Below are 26,466 nucleotides of genomic sequence, written 5' to 3'. Positions count from 1 at the left end.
CAGAACTAACAATGTGGTGAAGAATGGCATTGAATATACGGATGTAACGTGTTCCCTATGTGGTGGATGATGTTAATTGTCATCTTATCATCATATTACTGAAAGTAGTGATTGCATTTATTTAATCCCTGATCAAGTAAAATAAATATAATATTGTTGAAAGCAATATATTGATATTTAAAGAAAATCATGATATATTCGGTAACAATTTTTTTTTGCATTGAAATATTTTTTGTTACCAACTAAGAGCATCTATTTACAACAATGATGATGATTTGACATGTAGGAAGACACAAGGACATCAAGTTTGTATTAATATGGTTTCTAATGTAATAGTGAAGCCATAATTAGTATTACAAACGGATAGCATAATGGTGAATCATGTCACATCCTAATCTGATTCTCAAATTCAAACTGTTGATCTGTTCTGAATCCAACGAGGTATGGTTGAATTCAGATTGAAAAAATATGTGGTACTACTCGATCAGGTAAATAAATGTTAAAAACGAGCTCTTTACATGTATGATTGCATTTTGATCCGAATCCAACATTGATCGGAACAATTTAATTTGACATATGTGAATGTGATTTAATTGCACATTCGGATCTTACTTTAAGGATCCAAGTCTGACATTAGCATGTTGGGTTCAGGTTGATATTCAGCTCTATCCAACCTGTTTTTCTCTCTATCAAGGGTAGAAGTGTCATTCTTTGGTTAAAACCTTTTTAGTTTTTTCATTCTTGGTTAAAAAAACTGAGGTATGATCCTTGTGGAGATTAGAACCCCAGACAACTATGTTATGACAGTGCCCCTCACAGTCTAGCTATCTCTTTTGACATTGAACCATCCCAACTTAATTTCTCCACGAGCAACTAAAATACAACTATATTGGTCAAGTATAGTTAGAAAAAAAATCATAATAAGAATTTCAGACAATGTCGTGAATGACCCTAATTTTTATTAGAAATACCATAGCTAACTACAAGTTAGAAAATATAACGAACAAGGCCAAATTATTGTTTACTCGATACATTTTACCTTTGTCACCTAAAAATTTAGGCACTTAATTTTTCTTGCGACGACTTACACGGGGACCAATTTTTTCAGGCAATAATTACATGGCGCCTGATTTTTCAGGCAACAATTACATGACAAAGGTGTCTAATTTGTTGGGTGACAAAAGAGTAAAACTATCAACAACAAAAATCAAGGTCAATTTGAGTAGTAAATTGGAGTGGTGCCAAAAGTGACCATCTACGTCATTTCTGGTAAGATTTTTTAGGGAGTTAACAGAGTTTAAAACCAGACTTTTGATGAGTACATATACTCGTTGGACTCAAATCCGACTCACAATACAAATCAAGGATGTAAACATGTGGGATTGGGTTCATATATAGGCCATACTACATCCTCCATGAGTAACCGGATATGACTTAATAGACTTTGGATCGGAATTCGGATGAGAAAACCGATATACTTCTGAAAAAATGTAGTACTTTTAGAATATCGTCTATGTATAGGATCACGATTCGGTGATGATATTAACATGACATTAAGATTTGTTTGTATTTGTATTATTCGTTTATATGATTATAAAGTTTCTATATTTTCAAATATCATATATGCCTATATTTTCTTGTGTTTATCTTGGGAAAAAATAAATGCATCTAATTTATCGTGAAATTCTCCCTTCCACGATATGAGACTTGTGACATTTGGTAATTCCTGACCGAAATTAATCAAAGATGAGCATTTTTTTTTATTGTTATGTTTTTGTTATTGAAAACCACAACCTGACCGAAGCACGAGATAAAGAGAAGAAGAAACAAGAGAAGATGAAAAAAAAAACATAATACCGAGATACAAAGCTCTCAAAACCCTAATCTCTGATACACTTGAAACACTCTCATACTCAACTTTCAAAGGAGGCTGCTATATATATTTGCTACAGTAGCAAATGGGACGAATCCAATAAAAATCACTAAACCCAGACCCTATAGGGTTTGGTACGGGTCAAACCCGACCCATACATATAAATCAAGGGGTTCCCTGTGTTTTAATTTAGGACATGGTAAATAACAAAGTTGGTTTGCAATGTCAATCCTGAATGCAGAAAATGATATTTAATTTTATTAATGACGAGGAACCTGCCTAGAAAAAGGGGTCACTTAAGGATACCCTACTTGGATATTAAACCCAAGGTGAGTGCCTTAACCGCAAAGGATACCCACCAAGCACACGACGGGTATAATTCCAATAAAAATGGATTTATGGATTTCATGTAACCGTATTATATCAAGTACCACCCTAACCACAGAGGTGTGTCAACGGGAGGGGTTTGGTTCCGACCCAAGGGAAACCAGACCTGGCCCCAAATTTTGGGTATGGTATCGGGTGTGGACTTGAGTCTAATTGAACCCAATATAAGATAAACCATAGTCGGACCTGTTAGAACTACATAAACCAGACCTGGGCCATACAGTATTTTTTTATCATTTTTACATTGAAAAATTGTGGGTCTTAATCGGAACTCCGGTTTGGGCCGAGTCTGGTATAAAATTTCACAAACTATACCCCAGACCATGTATTAATATCGGACCTTTGGATTCAGACCCATGACTTAATCGGGTCTTCTCATTTATCACAATACTCGAACCCTATACCCATAGGGTTTGGTGTGGATCGGGTCCTGCTATACCCGATCCGTTGACACCCTACAGGAAATTATATTTGATACCATCTGCATCGTAACTTCATCACAGGTTTATTTATAGAAAATAAATAAGGGTCATTGTAAAGTGGGTCCCATGTCATGGTACAATGATGTCCATGCCATGGTCGGACAGTGACTTTTTTCGCGAGCGTGAATCGGGTCACTTAATGGCCCTGTCCTGCAAGGTAAACTTTGGGTCGACAACCAGCCTTTTTTTTACCAATCGGGGCTCTGCTTGGTAAGAGGAGCTAGCGTACGTTACCTTCTGTTGGGACGTTGTAAGTTCAAATCCCAATGGTTTGAATCTTAAAATGCAAGATGTATGTAGGGATAGAGGATAAGGATGAGCCTTAGGCCTATTTGGATATTCAGGGTAACATTGTGCAAAAAGTTTTTGCCGTCGTATAGTAGATGGGAAATAATTTTGCCGCTCGGATCAAAAGAGAGAAAAACCAAAGGGCAGACCAAAAGAGAAATGGTTGAAGGACGGCAAAAACTTTTGTCATCCGGTGATTAGATGGCAACAAGGTTTTACTGTCTAGACTAAAAGGAGATCTACAAATTTTTTTGTAATTTGATGATCTAATAACAAAAAAGTATTTGTCGTCCGAACCAAAAGGAAGCCATCTAAAGGAGGACAGTAAAAACTTTTGCTGTCAACGGAAAAAACTTTAGTGAATTTTGGACATTTTTAAAGTTTTTTCTTAAAATTATATGGGTTGTACCCATCTTTAAGGGATTTTTTAAGTGAAGGTGTGCGGAATGAACTAAGATTTTGGGATTTTGAGATCTTGAAAAAACAATAAAAAAACATATAGTACTCAGATCAGATATCCCATCATATATATCCAATTCATTTTCAGCTCTAATACTAATCGATCTTTTCATATATATGTACAGTTTGGCGAGCATTAATATTTTCACCCAGACCTGGAGCAGGGTCTTTGATTGCTGATGGAAAGTGAGAAAGGCAATGGTAACCATCTACCACCCATTAATGCTACTAACCAAATATGTTACTAACTACATTCAGAGGTTTGCAATATATTTGTATTAATGTCAAGAGTCTCGTCCAGATATGTTGCAAATCTTCTTAATAATTTTAACTATATTTAGAGGTTAGTAATATATTTGTACAAATGTGTGAAGGCTTGCTCAAACGTATTATAAATGTCTTTGATGATTTTTACCATATTTTGGAGGTTCTCAACATGTTTGTGCAAATGTCATGAGGTTCACACAAATATGTTGTGAATCTCTTTGATAATTCTAACTATATTTAAAATTTCATAACATGTTTGTGGGAATGTTAAAGCAATTTGTGCAAATATGCTCTGAAGAAAAAAATTCTTAAAAAACCAAGCATCAATGGCTTCGAATATGCTGGAGATTTTGGTATATATTTAGGTTTTGCACAATGTTATTTAGATAGGACAATACAATCATTTTTTATTTTATTGTTTTCATGGATGTTTTGTTTTGTTTTGTTTTTTTGTTGGAAACCATGGTGCTTGATTTTTTCTTGGTAACGATATACATAACATTTGATTTTTTTAGGCAATAATTTAGACAAGCGGTTAATTTTTTAAGCAAAAACATGATGAAATCGTTAGAAAAAAATGGAAGATTATTGTCATATTTCGAGTCTGGGTGGGTTGGGGGTAGAGCTGGTAAATGAACCAAACAGCTTGTGACTCGGCTTGGTTCAACTTGTCATGAACTCATTCATGATTAGCTCATATACCTTGTGAGCCAAGCCACGAGCAACTCGTTTGGCTTAAGTGAGGCAAGCATGAACACAAGGTGTTCGGATCATATAGATAAAAATGTATATATTTTTCATGTGTGATGTATATTTTCAAGTGTAATATATAAAGGGGGATGCGTAAAGTATATATTAAGAGAAAGATGCATGAAAAATATACATATATAATATGAACTATTAAGTTTAATATATAAAATATATATTTTAAGTGCAATATATATTAAAATATATATATTCTATGTATAAATAACACAAGCCATCTCGTTTTCGGCTAGGAGCCGAGCCTGAGCTAGGCTATGCTAAACTCGAACACGAGCACAATCCCCTTTGTAAATAAGCCTAGCCCAAACATGCCCTGTTTAGCTGGTTGGGCTCATTTATCAGCCCTAGTTTTGGGGTGTGGGTGGGGTGAGGGGGAGGTGTTGTGGGGTGAGGCGGAGGTGGTGTGTAGTGCTAAAACATATCCCATTAGTTGTACCTTTTGTATGGTTCTTTTCAAAGAAATCCTCATTCAGAATTAAAATTGAAATAGCTCTTTTAAGATTGTTCATCTTCATCAAAGGAATGAAATGATTTTACTTCAGTTGGATTCCTATTAAAATGTGTTTCTCATGAAAATTGGATATTTACATCTTTGGGTGCTGCACAAAAATTTTTCCTATATCTTTTGCTAGATATCTGGATCATGAAATCAATGTGTCCTGCCCGCATTGGGGTAGCTTCATGTAAAGTTGTTAGTCGAGAAAGCAAGAGGGAGAAGTGACTCGAGAAACAGAAGCAAGAAGTGAGGCACTTTCAAAATTTTATTAAACGGGAAGCATGAATGACTTAGAAGTGATCTAGGAACCGAGGGCGAAGCGAAAAAAAGAAAATAAATAAAAATAAAAATACCAAAAAATAAAAAAAGGGAGAAGTGAAGGAGGAAACATGCTTCTTATTTTTTTTTACGTTTCCTAGCGCATTTCGGAAGCGTGCTTCCCCATTCCCTTACACGCAATGTTGTCGGTATCGGTATTGGTCTTGAATCATTAGGCTGCTGATTCAGCTGTATCGTCCTATACTGATACTCAACTGAATTATTCTCTATTGGCCTAAAAATAATGAAAAAACGATTACGTGTTAATCATAATGTGACATGTGTTAAAACCATTAAAATTATTTAAAAACAAATTACTTTTTGGTTTTTTTACATTTATTAAAAAATAGTGGAATCGGTCCAGCAGCGTATCAAAATTCACCAATACTGATAACAATGCTTTCGTGTTAAGTTCATATCATCCTTCTGAAGATAACTTGTTGATTACACTATTAGGTTTTAAAACATTATGTTTGCTTTTGTTTGCATATGTCTTGCATCTGCACTCATGGTACGTTTTGCAATAATGACTATGTGTCTGTAACTCTATGTGGATGTCCACGTGCATGATAAAATGGGTGAAGGTTTATATGTTTTCTCTGTAACCTTTGGGTAGGATATAAGACCCAAGTCTCACCCAAGTTTCAATTAAGACCCACAAATTTTCTGTGTAAATATGATAAAAAAATAATACTTTACTAGTTTTGGTTCATGTAGTTTTTATCGGGTCCGAGTATGATTATTCTTATAATAGACCCGATTAAACCTGAGTCCAAACCCAATACCATACTCAAAAATCTAGTCCAAGTCTGATTCCACCTAAGAGGCATGAGCAAAAAAGATGGTCCACCGTTTGCTCTGTTTTTTTTAACAAAAACAATATTTACTGGGCATTGACAACCCAAGAGACGATAATGAGTGAACAAACAGTGGTAGTGGCCCTTGAACAACATGACTTTAGGTGGGTGTCATGAATTTTTGCATCAAACAAATTTAAGGGTTAGGGAGATCCTTTACAATCACACATCCCATTTGGCCAGGCAAGCAACATTGCGATCCCGAGGAAGCTTGACTCCCAAGCCCCATTCCTCTCTAGTTCTCCATACCTTATTCTAAACCACTAAGTGAATGTGAGTATTGAAGGGTGTATCGTACCATAGAAAGTTCTTCATGATTCTTTTTATTTTCCATATCACCAAAACAGGAATAAAGAAGCATGACATCCATTAGATAAAGAAAGATGCCAAGATGGATTTAATAAGCACTAACCTTCCTGCTACTCCAATTTTCAAGCCTGTTTCAAAACTTTTTTAAGAGTGGCTCACACAAGGATGCACTAAGCCGCCGTTTAAAGAAAGGCAAGCCCAAATACTTGATAGGAAGTTGAGCCTTTTGCCAACTACAACTGAACCCACTTTGATGCATCTGATTTTGAAAAATGTTAAAGGGAATGAAAACCATGGTTTTAAAACCCGATGACTTGTCACTTGGCTCGTCTTTGAGTGACTCGTCACTCGGTCGGGTCAACTCGGTGATTCGGCCAGGTCATGTTAAGTTTATATTTTATATGATATATATATATATATATATATATATATATATATATATATCATGTATATTTTATAGTATCTTATCAATATATTATATATAATATGCATTATATGATAGTTTTTTTATAATATTTTAATATATAATATTATTAATGCATGTTACAAATCTTCTCATCTTACAGTTACATGATTTCATACTTATATAAATACTTCTATTTTTTTTTACTATGTTAAAAATCTTCTCACACTACAAGAATCTGTGGATTAGCGATGATTGTAATCCATCGCTAATCCGTCACTGTACAGTTTAGCGACGGGTTAACAATGGATAACTTTCATCATAATTTCCTAGTCGCTAATTAGCGACGGAAAATATTTGTTGTTACTTTCATCGCTAATTTACGATGAATTAGCAAATACAATGATTCATCGCAAGGCCGTCGTTAATCCGCAAAGATTTGGTTTTACGACAGATACACATCTGTCACTATTGTAGCGACGGAATTACGATGGATTATAATATGTCGCAAAACATCGACCGATTCAGTTTTGCGACGGATAAATATCTATCCCTAATCCATTGCTAAATTGGAGTGATGGATATTATCCATCGCAAAAAATAAAAAAAATGTTTGAAATATAAATATCAAGAAAATTTTTCTTGTTATACAATATATATATCCTGTGTATAAAAAATAAAGTACACATAAAAAATACATATACAAAGCAGCTGAAACAATTTATCGATCCACCATAATCCTTGCCAAGTTCTAATTTTTTACAAATGAATATTTACAAAGAGTTTCTTTTAAAACAACAAGAAGGTACAACAAATTCAACACATGAATTTAATCATTGCCAAGATTCTGAGCATCATCTTCTTCATTGTCTCGATCTGCCCCTTCATCCATGCCTCCATCAACTCCTCTACGCTGATTATCTTCAGCATCCTACAACAGAAAAGAAAGGTTATTATTGATAAAAAAAATATAATAGAATAAATTATATGCAATGTACCTAATCTAAGGCAATCAAAATAACATGGATGAATTACACATAGACTAGCTAGCAATAAAGTGAAGAACATTAACAGAATTCAGATATGTGTTCTAAGGCTAACAGAAAAAAATTTATAGTGATTCAATCATGCACATATATGTTCTAAGGTTGTCAAAAAAATATCATAGTGATTCAAGGATGCATATATGTGTTATAAGGCTGTCAAATAAATGTTTTTGTATCACACTCATGCTTATATGTGTTCTAATGTTGTCAAAAAACTCTCATAGTGATTCAATTATGCATATATGTGTTCTAAGGTTGTAAAAAAACTTTCATAGTGATTCAAGCATGCATATATGTGTTCTAACGCAGTCAAACAATCTCATAGTGATGAAATCGTGCTTATATATGTGTTCTAAGGTTGCCAAAAAACTTTCATAGTGATTCAATCATGCATATATTTGTGTTCTAAGGTTGTCAAAAAACTTTCATAGTGATTCAATCATGCATATATGTGTTATAAGACAGTAAAAAAACTTTCATAGTGATGAAATCATGCGTATACGTGTTCTAATGTTGTGAAAAACTTTCATAGTGATGGAATCATGCTTATATGTGTTCTAATATTGTCAGAAAACTTTCATAGTGATTCAATCATGCATATATGTGTTATAAGGGAGTCAAAAACTTATATAGTGATAAAATCATGCTTATATGTGTTCTAATGCACTTGCATCACTTACTCACCACGGGTATTTACCCAATTTGCATGCTATTGCCTTTGCATTTTTTTCTTATTTCTTTTTGTAATGCATTTTTAGCTGCATGCGATACTTAGCACTAAACATCGCCCAATTAGCTCAACTACGCACCTGCAAACTACATTTATATACAATCATGGGTCAACTGCAGAGCGAGGCTATCAGAACATGAGGACGACAAGGTCACCGACTTGGGTCAGTTGTCAGGCCAAGCTCGGCCCCAACCTCGACTGAGAGGGAGGTGGGCTCGGCTACCTGGTCGAGCCTGACCCCATCGAAACAGAGAGAGAGAGAGAGAGAGAGAGAGAGAGAGAGAGAGAGAGAGAGAGAGAGAGAGAGAGAGAGAGAGAGAGAGAGCGAGGGGCAGGGAGGGCCCAAAGGAGAGGGGGAGGGGCGGCACAGCGCCACCTGTCATACTCTTTCCGCACACAGAGAGAGGGACGAAGGCACGACAGGGGGGCAATCAACCTCCTATTGGCCGGCTTGGGTCAGTTGTCAAGCTGAGCCCGACCCCAACCTCGACCAAGAGGGAGGTGGGCTCAACTACCTGGTCGAGCCCGACCCCATCAAAACACACACACACACACACACAGAAGAGAGAGAGAGAGAGAGAGAGAGAGAGAGAGAGAGAGAGAGAGAGAGAGAGAGAGAGAGAGAGAGGAGTAGGGAGGGCCCAAAGGACGGGGGGAGGGTGCCGCAGGGGCCACCAGCCCCCTGCTAGCTATCAGGAAAACCACAATAGAGAGAGGGAGACGATAGGAGGGGGGGCATTGGCCACATGTCGGTCCTCCGACAGGCACAGAGGGAGTGAGAGGGTGTGACAGGGGCTGTTGACCTTCTGTTGTCCTCCCAGCGACATAACAGAGGGAGCAGAAGGGCACAGTAGGGGGTCGTCGGCCTTCTGCTGACCTCCCAACGACATAACAAAGGGAGGCAGGGCACAACATGGGGTCGTCGGCCTCCTACTGACCTCCCGATGAGCCCACAGAGATAGGAGAGTGAGGGAGGGTGAGGCAGGGGCCGTGGGCCTCCTCCCGACCTCCCGACAAGCCAACATAAAAAAAGGGGAGAAGAGGGAAGGCACGACAGGGGCCATCGGCCTCCCATCGAGACAATAGAGAGAGGGAAGAGAGGGAGAAGAACCAGAAGACGGGGGAGAGGAGGAGAAGGGAGTGGCACGACAGGGGGGCGACGACATCCAGTCGACCTTCCGACAACAGAAGAAGAAGAGAAGAGGGGAAAGAGCATACCTGGGAGGGGATCAGTGTTGTCACGCACAGGGTACAAAAGAGGTGCGGGCGTACCAGTGAGATGGCCGGCCACTGCCACTTTGTAGGTTGCAAAAAGGGGGTGCCGGTGCGAGAAGAGCGAGCAAAAGGAGGAGAGGAGCGTTGCTGAGAGAGAGATGAGGGGAAAGAAGAAGGGGAGGGAGGAGGTCGCCTGAAGGGAGGCAGTTGCCAGAAGGGGGAGAAGGGAGGGTGAGCAATGGGGCGAGAGAAATGGATGAATGAAACAGAAATGAAAAAGAATGGGGGCTCTGTATTAGGGTTTTATGAGAAATTTAGTGACAGATTAGCGACAGAAAAATTTCATCGCAAACGCCATCGCAAATTTGTGACGGAAAAAATGGTGTCACTCATCCGTTGTGAAGTAGCGACGGAGTGTAAGAGAAAATTCTTCCATTGCTAATCCGTCGTACACATTTCATCTCGTATGTATAGAATGAGTGGCTCTCCGTTCACTACCACTGCGAGCTTACGGGATTGCTTTAAAAAAACAGAGCATGATCAAGAGGTGCAGAGTGAGAGAGGTAGAGGAAACCATGTCACATCCTAATCTGAAGATGAAATTACTGTTGATCTGATCCGAATCAGATCCAATGATAGCATTTTGATCCAAATCCAACAGTTATCAGAACCCGATCAGCATAAAAAACAATTTAATTTTACATATATGAATGTGATCCAATTGCACATTCAGATCTTACGAGATGTATGTAGAGATAGAGGATAAGGATGAGCCTTAGGCTTATTTGAATATTCAGGGTGGGCAAAAAGTTTTTGCCGTCATACAGTAGATGGAAAAAATTTTGCTGTTCAGATCAAAAGAGAGAAAGACCAAAGGGCAGACCAAAAGAAAAAAATAGTTGAAGGAGGACGGCAAAAACTTTTGTCATCCGGTGATTAGATAGCAAAAAGTTTATAGTTTATAGTTTCTAGACTAAAAGGACGACAAAATTTTTTGTTTGATGATCTAATAACAAAAAAGTATTTGTCGTCCGAACCAAAAGGAAGCCAACTAAAGGACAGTAAAAAACTCTGGCTGTCAACGGAAAAAAGTTTTTGTGGTGAAAAAAATTTGAGAAAATTAGTGAATTTTGGTGTTTTGGACATTTTTAAAGGTTTTTCTTAGATTTATATGGGTTGTACCCATCTTTAGGGGGGATTTTTTAAGTGAAGATGTGATGAATGAACTGAGATTTTCGGATTTTGAGATCTTGAAAAAACAAATTTTGAAGTATTCGAACATGAGCGTTTTAAAAAACATATGAGACTCAGATCAGATATCCGAACATCATATCCAACCCATTTGCAGCTCTAATACTAATCGATCTTTTCATAAATTTACAGTTAGCTACACCTGGAAACAGGGTCTTTGATTGCTGGTGAAAAGTGAGAAAGGCAACCCTAATTAATGAAGATCCTACACATTTCTCCCCATTGAAGGGATAGCTCTCGCTGTATCAGTCATTACTGTCAACTACCCAACAATCCTCACTGCTCATGTCTTGTTCATGTTTGACTTGTAAAGACTTGAGTTATGTTAAAACTCAGCTTACTCATCCAAGTTTTGTACATGGGTCAGTTCTACTGGTTTTTTACTCGGTTATTGAACTATTCGGTCAGAATCAACAGAGTCACCAATATAAGCGATAGAAATGTTGATATTTTAAGGTAACCGATATTGAAGGTAATATCATGATATTTTCAAAATATCATCATAAGACAAAATATCACGATATTTTTTGGAAAACTCTTTATATTTTAAATATTTTAAATTATGTTTTTTTTTATATTTTTTGAACAAAAATTAATTGAAAACTAATTATTTTCTTAACTTTTTTTGTTGTTATTTATATTTTTTTAATTTTTTGAACTCCCAAAATTTTTCAACTTTTGAAAAACTCTCCGAGAAATATCCTCACCCAGATAAGACTTGAATGGTATAGGTGACTATGGTTTGAAGTTATCTAACATTTTTAGCTCAAATCAGAGACGAGTTCATATTGTGCCCAAGTACAAGCACACTGCTACTAGTAAAACTGATGCTAAAGCAGAGCAGCTTGTCTCAAATCAAGGGGAGTTTGAAATGTTCTAATGTATGCGGTACTTTCTAATCAACAATAAGATCCTTGTGAATTATCCTCATGGAGCTTCTCATGGTCATTATTGCACCAATTTTTTTTATGGTTTTTATGCACTTCTTCAATAAAAAAATTCTAACAACTGAGAAAATTTAAACTCTAATTTCAAGTTATACTAAGAAGCGAGAATTCTTCAAAATACATTGAAACTAAAGCAAACAAATAGCAATGGTGTGATTATGTCGCAACTTGATAATAGGGCTGGTAAATGAGCTGAATGTATTGAAAAGAGGGTGTTCAACCTCCCCTCATTCTTGTGGTGTGCTTAAGCTCATGGTGAGCCTGAGTTAAACAATCTGAGCTCGAGTTGGCTCATTAACCAGCACTTTTTAAAATTGAAAAGTAATTAAAATTGTACTCTAGACGGACTGGCCGATGCTCAAACTGGCCCATTTACAAAATAAATACATTTTTAAAATATGTAAGCAGTGGGATTTATAGTCTTGAACTTATTGTTTAACCATCTGCACTGTACAATGCAAAATACATTCCAGATATATTTATTAGTAGCGACCTGGTTTTCGTGCTGGGTGCGGTTTGTTCGGGTTATAAATCCAAAAAAACGTTAGTGGTGGAAAGATACAGACAGAACTAACAATGTGGTGAAGAATGCCATTGAATATACGGATGTAACGCGTTCCCTAAGGGGTGGATGATGTTAATTGTCATCTTATCCTCATATTCCTGAAAATAGTGATTGCATTTATTGAATCCTGATCAAGTAAAATAAATATAATATTCAATATTTAAAGAAAATCATGATATATTCGGTAACCATTTTGAGTGCTTTGTTTTTATATAAATTATGAAAAAGAAAAGGAAATATTTTTTTGTTACTAAATAAGGGCTTCTATTTACAACAAATGTGATGATTTGACATGCAGGAAGACACAAGGACATCAAGTTTGTATTAATATGGTTTCATGTTATAGTGAAAACTTAATTAGTATTACAAACGGATTGCATAATGGTGAATCATGTCACATCTTAATCTGGACCTCAAATTCAAACTGTTGATCTGATCCGAATACAACGAGGTAGGGTTGAATTGAGATTAAAAATATATGTGGTACTACTCGATCAGGCAAATAAATGTTAAAAACAAGCTCTTTACATGTAGGAATGCATTTTGATCGAAATCCAACATTGATCAGAACCCGAACTGGATCGAAAAACAATTTAATTTGACATAAGTGAAAGTGATCCAAATGCACATTCAGATCTTACTTTAAGGATCCAAGTCTGACATTAGCATGTTGGGTTCAGGTTGATATTCAGCTCTATCCAAATGCACGTTACCTTGTGTTGGGACATTGCAAGTTGGAATCCAAATGGTTCAAATCTTAAAATGCTGGATGTATGTATGTTGAGATAGAGGATAAGGATGAGCCTTACGCGTATCCGGACATTAAGATAAAAAGAGAGAAAGACCGGAGGACAGACCAAAAGAGAAATGGTTGAAGTGATGCCAAAATGTTTTTTCTGTCCAGTGATCAACAGAAAAAAGTTTTTGTTGTGAAAAAAATTTGAGAAAATTAGTGAATTTGGTTGTTTTGGACATTTTCGAAGGTTTTTTTTAGAATTATATGGGTTTTACCTATCGTAGGATTTTTTAAAGTTAGGGTGTGAAAAGGTATATCGGACTCGGATCAGATATCGGACCATATCCAATCCATTTGAAGCTCTAATACGAAACCATCTTTTCATGTATGTACAATTTGGGGAATATTAATATATTCACCCAGACCTGAACCAGGGTCTTTGATTGCTGATGGAAAGTGAGGGGTCAGCTCTAGCTGTATCAGTCATTGCTCTCAACTGCTCAACTGTACTGGTTTTTTACTCAGTACGGCTGACTCATCGATAATATCTACAAATGGTATTCTCTTTTCTCGGATGAAAAACGAGTGGCTGTGGCTCTCTCCATTCACTACCACTGCGAGCTTAGGGTCCGACACACATTGCTTTTAAAAAAACAGAGCATGATCAAGAGGTACAGAGTGAGAGAGGTAGGAGGAAATCAGGGAATAGGACGAGTTTCAGCGATGGCTGAATTTGCTGTGGAGTACCTGCTCAATAAGTTGGAAGCCTTGGTGGTGGGCGAAGTGAAATTGCTTAAAGGAGTTGAACATGAAGTGCACCAATTGAAGATGGAATTGAGAAGCATGAAATCCTTCTTAAAGGACGCTGATAGAAGAAAGGATGATGATGAAGGTATAAAGGAGTGGGTCAAACAAGTGAGGGAAGTTGCATATGATATCGAGGATGCCCTTGATGAGTTTCTGCTTCAATTTGGAGGACAACAATCAAGTGGATTTAGGGCTTCCTTGAAAAAGGTTTCTTCCTCACCGTCGCGTTGGATAACCCGTCATCAACTTGCAAAAAAAATGCAATCCATCAAGGATAGAGTGGTGAGGCTCAAGGAAAGACAAAATAGACATTCTTTCAAGGAATTGAAAGAAGGAATTGCTTTTGGAGGGCTCCAAGATCGCAGAGAAGCGCCTCTTGATGAACAACTAGATTTGGTGGGAATCGACGGAGACATCACAGAAGTAATAGGGTGGTTGACAGGGGGAGACCAACAACTTACACCAATTTCTCTGGTCGGGATGGGAGGTTCAGGAAAGACTACCCTAGCAAGGAAAGTTTTTAACCACGAAGCGGTAAAGAGTCACTTTGACTGTTATGCTTGGGTTTCTGTCTCCCAATCTTTCAATGTTAAAAATATTCTAGTATCCTGCATAAGTGATTTTTATGAGTCAAGGAAAGAGATTTGTCCAGATGGCATAGAGGAGATGGACATTTCAAGACTCGAGCAAACGCTCCGTTCTTACCTTGAAAATAAAAGGTACGTTCTTGTGTTAGATGATGTGTGGAGTCAAAATGTTTTAGAAAATATCAAATTTGCATTACCAAACACTATGTGTGGAAGCAGAGTCATGATCACAACTCGCATAAACGATGTTACTCGCCCAATAGAAGATAGAGTTGGTTTGAAGGGCCTTGTCCACCTCCTACAACCCCTACCTATTGAAACAGCAATGCACCTATTTTGTAAGAAGGCATTCAGAGATGAGCCTCGAAACATTTGTCCTCGGCATCTTGAAAAAGTATGCAACGAATTGGTAAAAAGATGCGACGGTTTACCTCTTGCCATTGTAGTCCTAGGAGGTATTATGTGGCGCAAAAGTAAATCTGAACATGAATGGAGAATTGTTCATGATAGCCTTAGTTCAATCTTCAATGATGTGAATCATCCTTTGGGTATTACAGTGGGGTCAATCCTTTCTTTGAGTTTTAACGAGTTACCCTTGCACCTTAAATCTTGTTATTTGTATTGTGGTGTCTTTCCAGAGGATTATTTAATCAAAACAAATAGGCTGGTCAGACTATGGGTGGCTGAGGGCCTCGTAGAAAACAAAGAGGGTATAACATTAGAGGAGGTAGGGAAGGAGTACCTTGATGAGCTTATACAAAGGAGCTTACTCCAAACTATGAGCTGGAAGCGAGGAGAACTTGGAGTAAAATCATGCCGAATTCATGACCTTTTGCGTGAATTAGTTATATCCACATCAAAGAATCAGAACTTTTGCACTGTTTTAACAAAGGAAAGTGCAAGGATTAATGAAAGAATTAGGCGTTTGTCACTCCACAATGACAGTCATGAAGGCATTTCATTAAGCAATCAAAGTGCATCGCATCTTCGGTCCCTATTCTTGTTTGAGAAATCTTCCTTCTTTACCATGCTTTCCTGTTTTAGATTGATGAGGGTGATTTATTTCATTTGAGGTACCTGAACCTGCGTCGCACTAATATCAAGAGACTCCCAAGCTCTTTCGAGAAGCTCCACAACCTACAAACGTTAGATATCCGAGAAACCCCAATTAAAAGTCTACCAGATGAAACATCAAAGATGAAGAGCTTGCACTATTTATGTGCTTTTCCGCTTGTTAAATTTCCCCTTACCTTCAAGCAGTTTGTGGGATGTGAAATGCCCAAGGGAATATGCATGATTACAGACCTTCAAAAACTCTCGGGCATAAATGCTACTACAGAGATTGTTCAAGGGATCGGTAAGTTGACCAAATTGAAAAATCTTGCGATATTCATGGTGAGAACGGAACATGAGAGTGAGCTTTGTGCCTCCATTGCAAATATGAAAGACCTGCTTACACTCCGTGTAGCTGGTATTGATGAGGAAAAGTCTCTTCAACTGGAATCTTTGTTGTACCCACCAAGACGTCTTGAAGATATCAAAATACTTGCACGTCTGAATGAGTTGCCACGTTGGATCGGCTCCCTCAGCAACCTCGCTAGGTTGGAACTGTGCTTTTCCAGATTAAGCAAAGATCCATTTTCTTCCCTCCAATCATTGCCAAATTTGGTGTATCTTTACCTCTTTGTGGCTTACGATGGGAAAGAATTAAAGTGCGATGGATCAAGAGGTTTTCCCAAGCTAACGGAGCTCTTTCTTGTAAGCCTTGCAAGATTAGAAAGTGTGTGGGTGGAGGAGACTGCGATGCCCAAACTTCAAAAGCTATACATCGTAGGGTGCAATAAGATGAAGAGGGTGCATCGTGGGACTCAACAAATCGACATCACCCGACAGCTTTGTTTGTCAGAAATGCCGGAGGAGCTGGAACAAATCCCTGAAATCATCCAGGTTAGCAAACTTGAAGACGGGACATGGTATCGGGTCGTAACAACAAACGATCCCAAGCAGCCGTGAGGAAGCATGATCAGGTCAACTCACATGTCAGAAAATTTTGTTCACATGTGCATTTTTTTTTATTTCACTTCAACTTTTTCCTTTGCTTCATTCCCTTGCGATTTCATGTGATTTTGTACTTTCAATGCAGCTAGGCAGCCTGTGTGCGTGAGAGAGAGAGGGACCACACCCTTGCCATTTAACAATCTTGTTTGATTACAGGGATGTATGTATTGCAAGTCAATAAAGGCTTAAAGATGCTTTGCGGTAGCCTACTTTAAGGCCTCTTGAAGTTGAAGAGCCAGGGTCTTGAGCTTCACTCTCTTTTATTAATTTATAATTTTATATATGTTTTACTGTCTTCTTATTATGTTGTATAAGACAATGAAGAATGTTTTGATTTGGCATTTTATTGTACTCTTTAGGATTTAAAGTACTGATATTTTGTGTATTTATACTGCCATAAAAAACGAACCGAATTTGTGGTTTGATATAAGGCATTGGAAAGCCTGATGTATATCATCGTTGAAATAAATGCAGTCCCTGTGTTCTTTCAATAATTTACAAGCTATTCGATGTTATAGTTTTATGAGATGGTCGAATGAGATAGCTAGGTGTTTTCTTTTTCGGTGAATAAGTTCAGATCCAGTTTCAAACTTGGTCTTGAGTAACCCAATCATAAACCTATATTTCATTGGCTTGTGTAAAAGCCCCTTAGAAATCTTGTCAAAACTGTCTTATTCGTAAGCTTCAAAACTTGTTTTTGCATGATCCGAAGTTTAGATTTTGCATGAAAATAATAAATAAAACATGTTAAACATTATCCCAAGGTTAGATTTTGCATTGAGAGCATACATCCACCTACCTAAATTATTGTGCAACACGCACCATCATAAGTTACCGTGGATCAGTACCACAGTAGAAGTACCAGAATAGAAGGAACCTAGATCTATGTCCATATATTTTTAGATACATCAGCAAAGCAGTTATAGACCATGCATGATGTACAAGATACGACCCTGGCAAGGTCATGGTCCAGACAAGATCCGATCTATTCTTGTAGCTGGTTGTCAATTCAGTCCGGTTTGTGTCGGATACACGCAACCCGATTACTTGGGTACGAGCATGAAAATTTTTGACCTGAATATTATTTGGGTCAGCTCAAACCCTACCGAAGCAATATGTGGGTCATGTTTGCGATATGATTTTCCTGGATATTCGACCCGATCCAGCTGAATCCCGGTTGGGTACCCGAACCCATCTGGTTGAAATTTGGGCGAGTTCGGGCAGAAACCTTGATGCGACACAAACCCGACCAGTTGGTAGTCATACGCCATACCTAGGGTTGTCAATGGGTCGCATACTTGATTCATGAGGGCATATCTAAACCCGTCCTTATAACGAATTGCTAGGTTCGGGTTTGGGTTTTGATGGGTCACAAAAATGGACCCCCAAGCCTGGCCCCATAAAGTTTCAAAAAGTTGCATTTATTGAAAATGCATAAAAAATACTCTGGTCGGGAGGGGAGTACCTGGCAAAAGTCATAACCCAAACCCTGCCTGTGTATTGCTAGGGTTGGGTTCAGATCCACTTTTTATACCCATACCCAGGAATTTGGGTTCGGTTGGATTGGGTACCTGGTACAAACCCGACCCATTGATTGCCCTTGCCATACCTTACAGAGTTACCTCACCTGTCCGGGCTGTCCTGTTCAGGATTCTTGACTTGGGTGGACAAACTTGTGTTGGAATTGGAGGAGAGAAACCCGACGATTCTAGCCCTACCAATTTTCCTTCTTCCTCCTTGGGGAGAGAAAAATAGGAGACAAAAAAGGGGGGAAAATCTAAAGAAAAAAAGGCCTCTGCTTTGAGGAAGGGAGCAACGGGGACACAATGGATCAGTGATTTCTCGCATACCCAAGTGGAGAAACGGCCAAGAAAATGACCCAGGCTCCCTCCTTCCCTTTTGGCACCTCTCTTTTCTTCCTCTCCCTTCTTTTTCTTCTATTTTCTTTGATTTTTGGATGATTTATCGTGTTTTCTTTGATCTTAGACTTGTTGGCATTATTTAATTTGGGGATTTGGTTTGTCTTTTGTTCTGAAAACAGATGGGTCTGTATGTTGAGCAATTCTGAGCGATTAGGTAAATAACCAAGTTGGTTTTCTATGTCAATCCTAAATGCAGAAAATGATATTTCTGTTTTTTAATGACAAAGAAAGAAACGGGGGTCTTTTATGGGCCCCTCTTCTTAGAAATTAAACCCAATGTATAATTCCATTAAAAATCGATTTCGTCTATGGGTTTCCACCGTATTACATCAAGTACCACCCTAACCAATTAGGGGTGTCAATGGGTCGGGTTTGGTTCAGACCAAAGTGCAACCAGACCTGGCCCCAAATTTTGGGTATGGTATCGGGTCTGGACTTGAGTTTAATTGAACCCAATATAAGAGAAGCCATACTCCGACCTGTTAAGACCTACATAAACCACACCAGAGTCATACAGTTTTTTTTTTTATCATTTTTACATTGGAAAATTGTGTCTTAATCGGAACTCGGGTCGGGGCCGAGTTTGGTATAAAATTTCACAAACTATACCCCGGACCATGTATTAATTGGACCTTCAGACCCGGACCCAGAACTTAATCAGGTCTTCGCATACGCAGACCCTATAGGGTTTGGTGTGGATTGGATCCTGGTAAACCCGATCCGTTGACACCCCTATATAACCATTGCGCGAGGGCTTTACAGGAAATTATATTTGATACCATCTGCATCGTAACTTTATCACAGGTTCATTTGGGTTCAAGGAGCTCATTGTCGACTTAAGGCCTGGGTGTCGATCGGTTGAAGAAAATGCCGAGCACCCGTACTCGCACTCTATGACGTCTTCAGATACACTTTTATATTTGATATTGTCTATCGTCATCATTGGGTTATAGGTCTTTTGGATTTTTTCTCATATATGATAATATATTATGTGATCACATTTGAGAATTGATTTCTCTATGGTTTTGTACATTGTTGATTTTGCATACATCTCTTGTCTTGTTAGAGAAAATACAAGAATAACAATACTAAACGATCAATTAGAATAGACAAGATACCAACCTATTCATAAAGGTAATCTTAACATGCTAAAGCACTAAAAATGAATTGTATTGTAGTACATGAAATTATGACATTTCATACAGAAGTGTTTATCTGCATGACTCGTTCTTGTGATAAAGGATGGCATATGATCTGACCCGGGGGCAGACCCGATCCTATGTAATTTGGCTGGATCGGGTCTATCCGAAACCATTGTGATGCCTGGATCCAGATTCGATGTGTGAGTTCAGACCAGACCCAGACCCATTTGGGATCCAAATTTGGGTCTGATCTGAACATGTGGTTGGATCATGACCCGGTTGGATCGGTACTAGACCCATTTAAGTTTTGGGTCTGGTCTGATTCGGTTATACCGGGTTATGATCTAGACCCATTAAGGATCTAGGTCTGGATTTGATCAAGACGACCCAAATCCTATTTGGATCGGGTCAGATTCAGATTCATATGGATCATGACTTATCTATATACTGTTTGACTGGATACTGAATCCAGATTGGATCAGATTAGATCCATAACAGGGTCAAAATACTGTTTACATCTGAACTGGATCAGGGAATAATTCAGCTTTTTTGAGGACCCGTTAAGAACCATTTTTAACCGATTTCTACTTGTTTTTCACCGATTTTGAGATGCTAAGACCTTGTTTTTCATAAATCTATGAAGATACAAGGATATTTTGGCATTCAGTTATAGGGTTTTATGAACTTTTGTTCATGCAAATATCAGTTCATTAGGTTTTGAACCGGTTCAGACCCTTGGATGCCCGGTTTGAGGCCATTTTAGACCGATTCAGAGTGTTTTTGGAATGGTTTCTATATGAAAACCCTAGTTTTTACCCATATGAGTATGTTTTTGTTATTTTTCATGCTTTATAAGTATTCATTATTGAGCAATCAAAGTGCATCACATCTTCGCTCCCTATTCTTGTGTGAGAAAGGTGTCATGCCTTCTTCTTTCTTTACCATGCTTTCCTGTTTTAGATTGATGAGGGTGTTGGATCTAGAAGGCATTCTAGGAACTGCTCGATGCTCTGGGTGATTTATTTCATTTGAGGTACCTGAACCTGCCTCGCACTACTAATATCAGGAGACTCCCAAGCTCTTTCGGGAAGCTCCACAACCTGCAAACGTCAGATATCCGAGAAACCCCAATTAAAAGTCTACCAGAGAAAACATCAAAGATAAAGAGCTTGCATAATGTATGTGCTTTTCTGCTTGTTATATTTCCCGGTACCTTGAAGCAGATGGTGGGATGTGAAATGCCGAAGGGAATATGCATGGTTACAGACCTTCAAAAACTCTCGGGCATAAATGCTACTACAGAGATTGTTCAAGGGATCAATAACTTGACCAAACTAGAAAATCTTGCAATATTCATGGTGAGAAGGGAACATGGGAGTCACCTTTGTGCCTCCATTGCAAATATGAAAGACATGCTTGCACTCCGTGTAGCTGGTATTGATGAGGAAGAGCCTCTTCAACTCGAATCTTTGTTGCACCCACCAAGACGTCTTGAAGATATTCAAATAGATGCACGTCTAAATGAGTTGCTCTGTTGGATCGACTCCCTCAACAGCCTTGCTATGTTGGATCTGGCCTTTTCCAGATTAAGCCAAGATCCATTTTCTTTAGTCCAATCATTGCCAAATTTGGTGCATCTTTACTACGAGGCTTACGATGGAAAAGAATTACGGTGCGACATATCAAGAGGTTTTCCCAAGCTAAAGAAGCTCTTTCTTATAAGACTTGCAAGATTAGAAAGTGTGTGGGTGAAGGAGACAACGATGCCCAAACTTCAAACCCTACACATCGAAGGGTGCAAGGAGATGAAGAGGGTGCCTCATGGGATTCAACACATCAACACCATCCAACATCTTTATTTGTTAGGAATGTCAAAGGAGCTGATAGAAAGCATACAAAGTTGTGGAGGGAAAGATCACTCCATGGTCAAACACATTCTTGAAATCATCCAGCGTGAAGAACTTGTTCTATGATCGTAACCGCAAACGATCCCAAGCAACCGTGAGGAAGCATGATCAGGTGAACTCACATATTTCGGAAAATTTTATTCACAAGTGTGATTTTTCTATTTCACTTCTTTTCCAAATTTTTTCTTTGCTTCATTCCCTTGCGATTTCACATGATTTTGTATTTCCAATGTAGCTAGGCAGCCTAAGAGAGAGAGAGAGAGAGAGAGAGAGAGAGAGAGAGAGAGAGAGAGAGAGAGAGAGAGAGAGAGCACCCTTGCCATTTGACAATCCTACATGTTTGATTATAGGGAAGTATATATTGCAAGTCAATAAATGTTTAAAGATACTTTGCGGTAGCCTACTTAAGCCCTCTTGAAGTTGAAGAGCCAGGGTCTTGAGCTTCACTCTTTTTTATTAATTTATAATTTTATATATGCTTTACTGTCTTCATATTATGTTTTATAAGACAATGAAGAATGTTTTGATTTGGCATTTTATTGTACTCTTGAGGATTTAAAGTAGTGATATTTTATGTATTTATACTGCCATAAAAACCGAATTTGTGGTTTGATATTCTCTAAGGCATTCGAAAGCTTGATTATGTTATCGTTGAAATAAATGCAGCTCGTGTTCTTTCACTCATTCACAAGCTGTTCAGATGTTGTAGCTTTACACTACAAGAAAACTATGGATTAGAGATGGACGCTATCCGACGATAATCCATCGCAAATCTGTTGCTAATTCGTTTAGCGATGGATTGGTGATAACTTAGCGATGGATAGTGTCTGTCGCAATTTCATGGTCGCTAATTAGCGACAGAACTGATCTGTTGTTACTTCTGTCACTAATTTTCGATGGAATAACAAATGTCATGATCCATCGCTAAATAAGGATTAATTTGGTTTTGCGACAGATATATATCCATCGATAATCCATCGCTAAAATTTCATGATGGATACGTTTTCGTCGCTAAATTCCGTCGGCTATTTAACGATGGCTTAGCGACGGATTACATTCCATCGCAAAACATCAAGTGATTCAGTTTTTGAGACAAATTAATATCTGTTGCTACATTCACGATGGATATTATCCATCGCTAATCCATCATAAAATTTAAAAAAAAAAAAAATTATTTGAAATATAAATATCGAGAAAAAATTTCTCGTTATACAATTTATAACCTGTGTATAAAAAACAAAGTACACATAAAAAAGACATATACAAAGCAGGTGAACCAAATTTAGCACAAGCTATAAGTGAAACAAATTTAACAACCCACTATAATCTTCACCAAGTTCTAATTAGTTACAAGTGAACATATACAAAAAGTTTCGTTTGAAACAACAAGTACGTGAAACAAATTCAACACATGAATCTAATCATCGCCAAGATTTGAAACATCATTCTCTTTATTGTCTCGATCTGCCCCTTCATCCATGCCTCCATCAGCTCCTCTACGTTGATCATCTTTAGCATCCTACAAGATAACCAAAATGTCAGTATTGATAAACAAAATATAATAAAATAAATTATATGCAATGCACCTAATCTAAGGAAATCAAAATAACGTAGCTGAATGATACATAGACTGGCAATAAAGTGAAAAACATTAACAGAATTCAGATATGTGTTCTAAGGCTGACAAAAAAAATTCATAGTGATTCAATCATGCAGATATGTGTTCTAAGGTTGTCAAAAAAATGTCATAGTGATTCAAGCATGCATATATGGTTTGTAAGGTTGTCAAATAAATGTGATATGTATCACAATCATGGATATATGTATTATAAGGCAATCAAAAACCTTTCATAGTGATTCAATCATGCATATATATGTTATAAGGCAGTCAAAAAACTTTCATAGTGATGAAATCATGCTTATATGTGTTCTAAGGTTGTCAAAAAACTTTCATAGTAATTCAATCATGCATATATGTGTTATAAGGTTGTCAAAAATTTTGTAGTGATTCAATCACACATACATGTGTTCTAATGCTAGCAATAAAAATTCATAGTGATTCAATCATTCATACCTGACGAGCACCAGAGCTCATGTTGAATGCAGATGAAGTTCTCTTATCCCGAAAAAGTTGCATAACTCATTATGGATAAGGTAGGGAATGGATTCATGTATAAAGTTATGCATTGTATCCTGAAGAAGCTGGCAGACACCATCCTAAGAAACAACAGGGTCAATCAGACGGTGGGAGTTGATGCTGGCGGGAGAATTCTGAGAGCTCTGACTACAGGAGGCAACGACTAGTATGATGTTCATGTTACTCCCAAACCCGAACACATGACCCTTTTTGGGTTCACCGGTTGCAGTCACCCATGCTATAGGATTAAAAGACAGATGCTGAGTGGAGTCATCGTCATATCGCTCTACCATCTGTTGTTCATATGACTCCTATAAAATAATAATTATAGTAGGAATTAATAATTAAGAATTACAATGTTTATAATAATGCAATTCATGGTAACTTATATATTATAATGTTTATTAATACAATAAATACATACTATTGTCGCTCTCGCTTTCTCTGATACGGACTCTCCTATGCTCTTACGTTTATGTGTTTCAACAAACACATCCTTGTAAGGCATAATGCCTCCTTTTTCGGCTTCCAGTAAGCTTAAATGATAAAAAAAATCAATTAAAAAGTATGCAGAAATACCTATAAATTTGACAATATATATATATATATATACATATATATATATATATATACATATATATATATATATATTGATATATATATTGATGAGTTACCATTTTCTTCTAGTGGCTCACAAAAGTCCTAGAACCACCTGTGTGTAGATGGACATCGAACATCTTCGCTCAGTTTTGTGCAGCCTTTGCTGAGCGGTTTTGAAATTCATGGCTTGCCCACTTATCGCATATTGCATCCCAATAATCCATCATGATAGTAGAAGGGTCATGGCCCTTCCACTGCAGTGGATTATCTATTTCACCAGCTACTTTTATTATTACAGTCTTCATATTGTGCATCATGTTGGTAAATCGATTGACAGCTACCTTCTGCCACATTATCCTCGCGTCATGCACCTCCTTTGCAGTCGTGAAGCGATTCGAAGCCTACAAATAATTTCAAAAAGTTAGTGCATATGACTATAGCAAAAAATTATATATGAAACACATTAGCTATGATAAACGATTGTATACCATGAATGATGACCATAATCTTTCCAACACCTCCTTCGGGTACTCTTACCATTGAGCGATCGGTCCTAATAGATACTGAAGTAGTGACTTCTTAATTTCTTGTATTACTTCTTATAGTTTGAACCTCGCACTACACGTGAATTGATACATATTAATAATCGACTATCGATATATACTATTTATAAGATAAGTATTGGATAAGTGATAATGTAATACTTACGATCGACTATCAATATACACTATTTGAATGAGTCATTGTGTGTCAGACTGAGAAGACCCTGTATCCAGCGTTGTCTCGTGATGTGTATGAGTAGCTGGTGAAGGTAGGTCATGTGTAGACGAAACATCATCTATAGAACAATGAGTTAGAAATTCATACAATGCATATATAAAGTAATCAACTGTATATTTATTTAAATGATATACCTATTAAAGGATTATGTGAAGATGAAGGATAAGACTAGCTATCACTGAGTTGGGATCCTATAAAGACGATTAACAAGTAACAATTTTTATATCAACATATAAGCAAAAACATAATGAATTCCTATATTTAAATATAACACAAAGACATCTACCTAATGATGACCCACGACCTCCACTTGATCCTCGATCATTGTGTGCTCGACCACTGTGACCTCCATGAACCATATTCTAACAAATAAAAATATTATTTGAATCAGTTATATAACTCTTGATCTTAGCATGGACATGACATATGCATGAAATATAAAGATTTAAAGGTTCTATATGAATTTGTTTTATAATTGTACATGTACATGCTAAGTATGCATGAAATGTAACATGATATGCAATTCTATGAACATGAATACATAATCAAATAAAAAATAACTTAATGCAAGCATAGATACAGTCACGTCAAACATTATAATATATTTAAATCATTCATATCACAATAATGTCAAACGTGTACCTGCAGCAAACACACTCCAATATCCTGCTAACTACAAGCATGACTAGCATGGACACCGAACTACAAAAATAAGAGCATATGAGAAATGATGTGGTATGTATTACAAAATATATTTCACTAGCTCGAGTATGCTTTCTCATCACTTGTTTGACTTTCATATTCTTCTTCTTTCTCCTCCTCCTCTTCGTCTTCTACTTCATTGGGTGCCCATCCACTTGGTATATCATTTGGATCACATTCTTTCATATGTGTATCATCGGATAATAGAGATGTGACATGCAAACCATCTTTGATATCGTGACTATAAGAGAAGTCATACATATCATCTGATTGATAGTAATCACCCTCTTCAGCAGTCTTGTCTTCCTATAACTGATCATACTCATGGTATAGTTTAAACTTCACCTTGCAAACCGCCCACCATTCATTTCTATCTGACTTTCTTATATTCAGATATGAAGTATAGTAAACTTGTTGAGATTGCGAGACT

The 26,466-nt window shown here is 37.4% G+C and overlaps 1 long non-coding RNA gene and 1 pseudogene across 2 annotated transcripts in view; both read left to right on the top strand.

The window, feature by feature from the left end:
• The window catches only part of LOC149812666 (uncharacterized), a 194,371-nt gene that overhangs the window by 30,764 nt on the left and 137,141 nt on the right, over nucleotides 1–26,466 (top strand). The gene's annotated exons all lie outside the window — the stretch shown is intronic.
• Nucleotides 14,012–17,244, top strand: LOC149812669 (disease resistance protein RPM1-like; annotated as a pseudogene). Its single transcript, XR_016428288.1, has 2 exons — nucleotides 14,012–16,815; nucleotides 16,932–17,244. The product of XR_016428288.1 is annotated as a disease resistance protein RPM1-like (transcript).

The sequence above is a fragment of the Nuphar pumila genome, chromosome 16, assembly GCF_984573655.1.
Source record: "Nuphar pumila chromosome 16, dmNupPumi1.hap1.1, whole genome shotgun sequence".
In the NCBI taxonomy this organism is placed as follows: domain Eukaryota; kingdom Viridiplantae; phylum Streptophyta; class Magnoliopsida; order Nymphaeales; family Nymphaeaceae; genus Nuphar; species Nuphar pumila.
Note: the sequence above shows the minus strand (reverse complement) of the source record. Positions and strands in the feature narration are given on the sequence as shown.